Source organism: Etheostoma spectabile, unplaced genomic scaffold (assembly GCF_008692095.1).
Source record: "Etheostoma spectabile isolate EspeVRDwgs_2016 unplaced genomic scaffold, UIUC_Espe_1.0 scaffold00004800, whole genome shotgun sequence".
NCBI lineage: Eukaryota > Metazoa > Chordata > Actinopteri > Perciformes > Percidae > Etheostoma > Etheostoma spectabile.
This window is the reverse complement of record NW_022603194.1, coordinates 26,515-33,570: the sequence shown is the minus strand read 5'-3', so window position 1 is coordinate 33,570 and position 7,056 is coordinate 26,515. Positions and strand designations below refer to the sequence as shown.

At 41.3% G+C, this 7,056-nt stretch overlaps 1 non-coding gene across 1 annotated transcript; it reads left to right on the top strand.

Annotated features, from left to right (window-relative positions):
* Positions 1–6,445: 6,445 nt before the first annotated feature.
* Positions 6,446–6,517, top strand: trnaw-cca (transfer RNA tryptophan (anticodon CCA)). The gene has a single exon. It is a non-coding gene; the product is annotated as a tRNA-Trp (tRNA).
* Positions 6,518–7,056: the final 539 nt, after the last annotated feature.

Here is a 7,056-nt window from a genome sequence, read left to right as displayed (position 1 = left end):
ATTTTTTGCCATATGCAGGGCACTGCCTTGGCTCGTGTTTGCCACCACATCGTTTGCAACCTGTTGCATTGTTGTTGGTTTTCTGTTGATTATTTCTTTTCAATTTATTTCTGACGACCGCTACTTTAGCGCTCTCGTGCATTACCGATGCACTCGTGTCAGCAAACGTCTTTGCATGCTGTTGTGCTAGCTCACTAGCATGGCATATTTTCTCAGCCTCATCCAAAGTTAGCTTATCGTCTCTCAGCATCCTTTCCCTCGTCTTCCTGTCAAGTATTCCGTAAACTATCTGATCGCGGACCATGGAATCTTTCAAATCTCCAAAATCACATGACTGTGCCTTCAGCTTTAAATCAGTCATAAAGCAATCAAATGTCTCTCCTGCCTGTTGCATTCGTGACCGGAACACATACCTCTCGTATACAATGTTCTTTTTCGGGGAGCAGTATGCGTCGAATTTTTCAATGACTTTACCGTAGTCATTCTTGTCATCAGCTCTTGCAAACTCGAATGTGTTGAAGACCTCCATGGCTTGGGGACCCGCGACCGTGAGCAGAATTGCAATTTTCCTTGGTCCTGGCTTGTTGTCCATTCCCGTGGCGGACAAATACAGCTCGAACTGCTGCTTGAAAGACTTCCAATTGCAGTCCACATTTCCAACGAGTTTCAATCCCTCCGGTGGCCGTAGCGTCTCCATCTTCGGTTAAGCAAGCGTTTTAACATCCAGTTTTTACTCCTGGTACCATGTAATGTTTATGAACTCACTCATAAACCGTTGTCCAGTCAACAATGAACTTGTGTTCGACTTTATTGAACAAGCAACATCATGTGCGTCCTACCTGTGCTTTTTTTACCTCGCTGGTTCTAAATCTTCTCCTGTAGTTTACCTTGTATCTGTAAACCAGTATGTCCCTCTAGTGGCCATACCAGGAACTATCATTGAATGCATTCTGCATATCAACACAATGAGCAGTCATTTAAAGAAAGGCAGCATCAAAAAGAAAGGTCTTCAGCCTTGATTTAAAAGAACTGAGAGTAGCAGCGGATCTACAGGTTTCTGGGAGTTTATTCCAGATATGAGGAGCATAGAAACTGAAAGCTGCTTCACCCTGTTTAGTTCTGACTCTGGGGACAGAAAGTAGACCTGTCCCAGATGACCTGAGAGGTCACACACACACACACACACACACACAAGGTGGTGTGACACTATGGGCTTTTTTTTCAGACTTGTTTTTAGTTTTGCTGAAGCACATTCATGATCCCTAATACCTTTCTTAACCACTTACCCTGGTCCCTGACCCCTGCCCCCAGAGCTGGTAGCTCTGTTCCTCAGCGGAGCAGGTCGGGCCCTCTGCTCTGGCTGACTGGAGGTCGGCGGATTCAGACGAGGAGGCCTCAAAGACCAACTGCTTTAGCAGCATCTGGTCCTAGTCTTCTGGAAGCGAGGCCTCCAAAGACAAACTGCTTTCGCAGCGCCTAGTCTCTGCCGAAGCCGCTGGCCTCCAGCTACCCGGAGCAGGACCCTGAACTTAAAGACTCAACATGGCTTGTACTTATAAGGTCCTCTATGGACGTTTTGTGACCTCACTCATGAGGTCATCGTGAACTCACAGCTGATTGGCCAGTAGTTCTTTAGATGTGTTATAGAATGCTATGATGTCATACACTGTAGACAATTCCAGTCTATAAGACTTTATCATTTTATTTTTATTTATTTTTGAGGGATGAAAACAAAATATATTGTAATACATTATGAGAATATACACATCACACTATAAATGTGTAAATTAATTTAACGTGTTTAGAGCAGACATATTTTTACCTGTAGGTCGGTAACTAGGAGTTTATTAAACCAAAACTAGAGCTGTGATGGTTGGAGAAGTGAAAATACGACCCAAAACGGCTTTTCATAGTTTTATTTAGTTTCTTTCGACTTTGAATGAAGTGCGTGTTTTACGATGCTAAAATTACTGTTTATTCACATGGAGTCTGATGGCTTTAGCCATTTTAATTACGTGGATTATTTTTGTTTAAAAAAGAATCTTACTCTTCAACAGAAAGGTCAACCTCCTTAAAATCCTTTCCATAAAGTTGTCAAAATTTTTTAATAATAATCAGAGCCTATCAGTGGCAAAACAAGCACTTTTGTGAAGGTATATACTAGGGATGATCCGAGTACCCGGCTGAAACGAGTATCCGGTACGGATAAAGCACTTTTGCCGAGTACAAGTATTATCCGAGTAATATGAGTCAATATCCGTGCTCGGATTGAATAAAACTCCTCAACTGGCCGCGCAGCGTTCTGTGATAATCACAGGCCCCCCCCCTGCCTACAAACACACTTGGACTCACTCACACACACACAGAACACGGAGAAATGCTCTCTCTCTCTCTCTCTCTCCTCTCTCCTCTCTCTCTCTCTCTCTCTCTCTCTCCTGCTCCGTCAGTCACTCAGGTCTGCGGATCTGTTCCGTTAAAGTTAGGGTTTCTTCAGCTTCAGGTTTGTTTTTAACTTCGGTTTGTAGTCCTTACATAGTAACCAGTAGATTTCTGGTGAACGTGGGGTTTGTAGTCCTTACATAGTAACCAGTACATTTCTGGTGAACGTGGGGTTTGTAGTCCTTACATAGTAACCAGTAGATTTCTGGTGAACGTGGGGTTTATAGTCCTTACATAGTAACCAGTACATTTCTGGTGAACGTGGGGTTTGTAGTCCTTACATAGTAACCAGTACATTTTGGTGAACGTGGGGTTTGTAGTCCTTACATAGTAACCAGTAGATTTCTGGTGAACGTGGGGTTTGTAGTCCTTACATAGTAGGCTCGTTCGAGATGAGCCAGGTCTGCGCAGAATCGATCACGGCGATCGGCGCCCGTTGCATGCCGGTTAGATTTGTGTCGACTTGATCCCGACTTGCTCTGACGTCATGCACACGTGGGCAACGGAAATCTCACGAGAGCAAGGCGGCCGCAGGTCTGAGACGCAGGCGGCGCAGTTGCTTTTCACCGACTGCAAGAGCCAGGCGGACCCAGGCGGACCCAGAGCATGCTGGGAAACGCGCGGCTTCTCAGCTGATTGAACAGTGATTGGTTTACAACATGATGACGTTTTATATAACTTTTTTTATCGTTTTTGAATCGGAGGGATTTTAATTACTATTTGTCTGATTTAAAGACTTATTCTGTAAAGAACACATGCTGTGTGGCTGATAGAGACGTTTAGAAGTCAGACAGACTAATCTGATAAGATCATGTATTATCTACAGTGTGTTGTTCATTAAAAATCAGCAACAGATCGCATGTAGAGCACTTTGCCAGCTACTCTGTCATAATTAAAACAACTGGAGACTGTGTACAAGCTGATATGTGGGTTGATTATATTTTATTAAATCAGAATCGCACCACAGTGTTTTCATCACTTCCTGTCCAGCCTGAAGGCGGCTGGAATCGTCTGGAAACTGTCCGACTTTACCGCAGCTTTCTGTCACCGCCCCCCGCTGCTGCCGCCTGCTCTCGTCATCTCGAACGAGCTACTAACCAGTAGATTTCTGGTGAACGTGGGGGTTTGTAGTCCTTACATAGTAACCAGTAGATTTCTGGTGAACGTGGGGTTGTAGTCCTTACATAGTAACCAGTAGATTTCTGGTGAACGTGGGGTTTGTAGTCCTTACATAGAAACCAGTAGATTTCTGGTGAACGTGGGGTTTGTAGTCCTTACATAGAAACCAGTAGATTTCTGGTGAACGTGGGGTTTGTAGTCCTTACATAGTAACCAGTAGATTTCTGGTGAACGTGGGGTTTGTAGTCCTTACATAGTAACAGTAGATTTCTGGTGAACGTGGGGTTTGTAGTCCTTACATAGTAACCAGTAGATTTCTGGTAAACGTGGGGTTTGTAGTCCTTACATAGTAACCAGTAGATTTCTGGTGAACGTGGGTTTCAGACATGCTGCTTGTTTAAATGCAACTCCAGTTGCGTCTCTGCCATCGGAGATTTTTTTTTTAACTGTCAGCTGACTCACACACACACACACACACACATTTCACACATACCTGGTGTGGAAATAAAAAAATAATAAAAAAGAACCAAAAAAAAAAAAAAAAAAATCACACTGATCCTAAAAAAATAAAAAGTTAAAAAAAGAAAGTTATATTGAGTATGAAAACTCTTGTTCATTACATTTTACTTCATAATTGCAACCGCATGTGTTGTATTCATTATTCAACGTTCTGTATATAGTTTGTTTGTTACCATGACAACACCATTGATCTGAAGCTTGATGCTGTCATGTAAATAGTTTTCAAATCAGCAATAAATATAACAATTTTTGATCAACTCATATCAATTGCATGCTTAAATAACATACCGGTTAAAGCCCCGCCCATTTCAAAAGAACCCGACCCACTTCCTGGTTAAATCTGACCATTTCCGGTTTAGGCCCCGCCCAGTCAGAGTACGGATCCGGATACAGATAATTCATGTGGTAAACAGATACAGATACAGATAACGCTGTACTCGCTCATCCCTAGTGTATATGCATTTATCAAAACAAAAGTTGATGTTTATAAATTTATCAAAACAAAAGTTGATGTGTATATACATTAATTAAAAAGAAAGTTAGTGTTTATGCATTAATCTAAAAGGAAGTTGATGTGTATATTTATTGATCAGTAGACCTTGTGGCACAACGGTAGCGTGTCTGACTCCAGATCAGAAAGTTGTGTGTTCAAATTATGTCGGGATCAAATGTTTAGGGGGGGGCAGTAGATCATTCGGTTGGGAACCAGAGGGTTGCTGGTTTAAGTCCCCATGTGGACCAAAGTGTGGGTTGGTGGCTGGAGAGATGCCACTTCACCTCCTGGGCACTGCCAAGTGCTCTGAAGCAAGGCACTGAACCCAAAACGCTCAGGGGTGTTGACCACTTCGATATGTCAGTTTAAATAACCCTTTTGTTGTAAGAGAAATAGTTTAATTTGTTATGAATCTATTTTGTAATTTTACAGTGTAAAAATATCAGAAAAAATATCGATATTGCAGTTTTCATAATCAATATTGCAATATCACATTTTGTCAATATCGTGCCGCCCTAGTGTGTGTGTGTGTTGTGTGTGTGTGTGTGGTGTGTGTGTGTGTGTGTGTGTGTGTTGGGAGTGGGGCTGCTAAATGTCAAGGGCTGGGAGGAGATGGATGCAGAACAACGTGGTAGCAAAGTGTGTGTCTGTGTGTGTGTGTGTGTGGTATGAGTGAGAGAGAGAGACAAATAAAAAAAGCTTCAAGTAGACTAACTAATATAATCATTTTGTTTCTATAATTAAAATTAAAATATCTGACTTTACTGCCACTATCTGTTTCTGCTTCTCTACCATATTATAGTGTGTGATTTACAAAATACCAATCATAGCCTACATCACATAAAAACTACCTCTGTCCCTGTTCTGTTTTAAAGACACAACATTAGGTTTTTCAATCAGATTGATAGTCAAACTGGAAATGTCCCGTTTCTCTCCATTTCAGGGATTACGTTCCCAGTTTTGATCTCGGACGTCTGGTGACTTATATCATATCAGAATATTCTAGTTACTGCCCACTATGAATATTAAAATACGCCTAACCATGTATCCTGTATCATAGCTACATGTATGACCTTTGCAGCAAAAGAACGTGTGAAAATCAGTTTGGTATTCAGTGAGGTTGATTGGTTGTTTAGAGGCTAAAAACAGGTTTAAACTAACTGTCCCTGTTTAAGGCTGTTGGGTGCTAACTCTAGCAGGAGGATAACACGGGGTAGACACCACCGATTGGTTTCATTTCTCTCTCCACTGACAGACCTCTAATGTACAAACTACAGAGCTACGTGTTGAAATTGACTGGAATTCTCCTTTAAGGAAAAGTCCATCTGCTTTAAAAAGATGTCTTAAGCACTCTCCATATTTCCTGACATTTGTCGTTACAATCAGATATGTCACTGTAAAAAATAGAATGTTGGCACATGTAGGGAGCTGCGTTGGGAACCGGAGGGTCGCCAGTTCAAGTCCCCATGCGGACCAAATTACAGAGTGTGGTCGGATGCCACTTCACATCCTGGGAACTGCCAGGTACCCCCCCAACCGCTCAAGGCGCTGGTCCAGCTGGTAGCCCACTCCCTCTCACATCTCTCCATTTGTGCTTGAATAGATCCTGAGCGTGTGTGTGTGTATTTCAGGCCTGTGTGTTATTACTAACAAAATGTACACAGAGTGTAAATTGTAATTTCCCCACTGGGGATTTATAAATATTATAGATTAAATTATATTAATCAAAAAGAAAGATGATGTCTGTATGTATTACTCAAAAAGAACGTATAGGCATATAACATATAGGCATATATGCATATGTGTTAATGCCTTAAAAAGAACAGCTATGCATTAATCAAAAAGAAAGTTGATGTGTACATGCATTAATCAGTAGACCTCGTGGCACAATGGTAGCGCGTCTGACTCCAGATCAGAAGGTTGCTTGTTCAAGTCACGTCGTGGTCAAATGTACATACTGCAGTTCTCTCACGTGTGCATGCATAGGTCCTGCGTGTGTGTATTTCAGCCCTGTGTGTGATTAGTAACCCAGTGTAAATTGTAATTTCCCCACTGAGGATCATTAAATTATATTAATCAATAAGAAAGATGATGTGTATATGCATTAAATGGTGTAGATGGAACATCGTAAGCACCTTTGATCCGCATTAAAGGATCAAAAGCATTCCTTTGATGTGCCAACTTTCTATTTTTTACAGTGACATATCTGATTGGTGGAACTCCCTGTTACCATGGAAAATTTCACTGCACCTGCAAACTCACAACAGCCCTATTTATGCTACTTTGACAAATTCTATGCTTTTCAGAATTTACATTTTAAACACAACACATTTTAAGTTTCTAAAAGAAAAGTAACTGTTAAAGAGATTATAAAACATCTATTAAGTTGTTCAAATTCAGCTTCTTAAATTAACCCATTAAGTTTCCGCATAATGCATCAGTACTAATATCAATTCTATTGGAGGTGCTTTCAGCATATCTTTCAT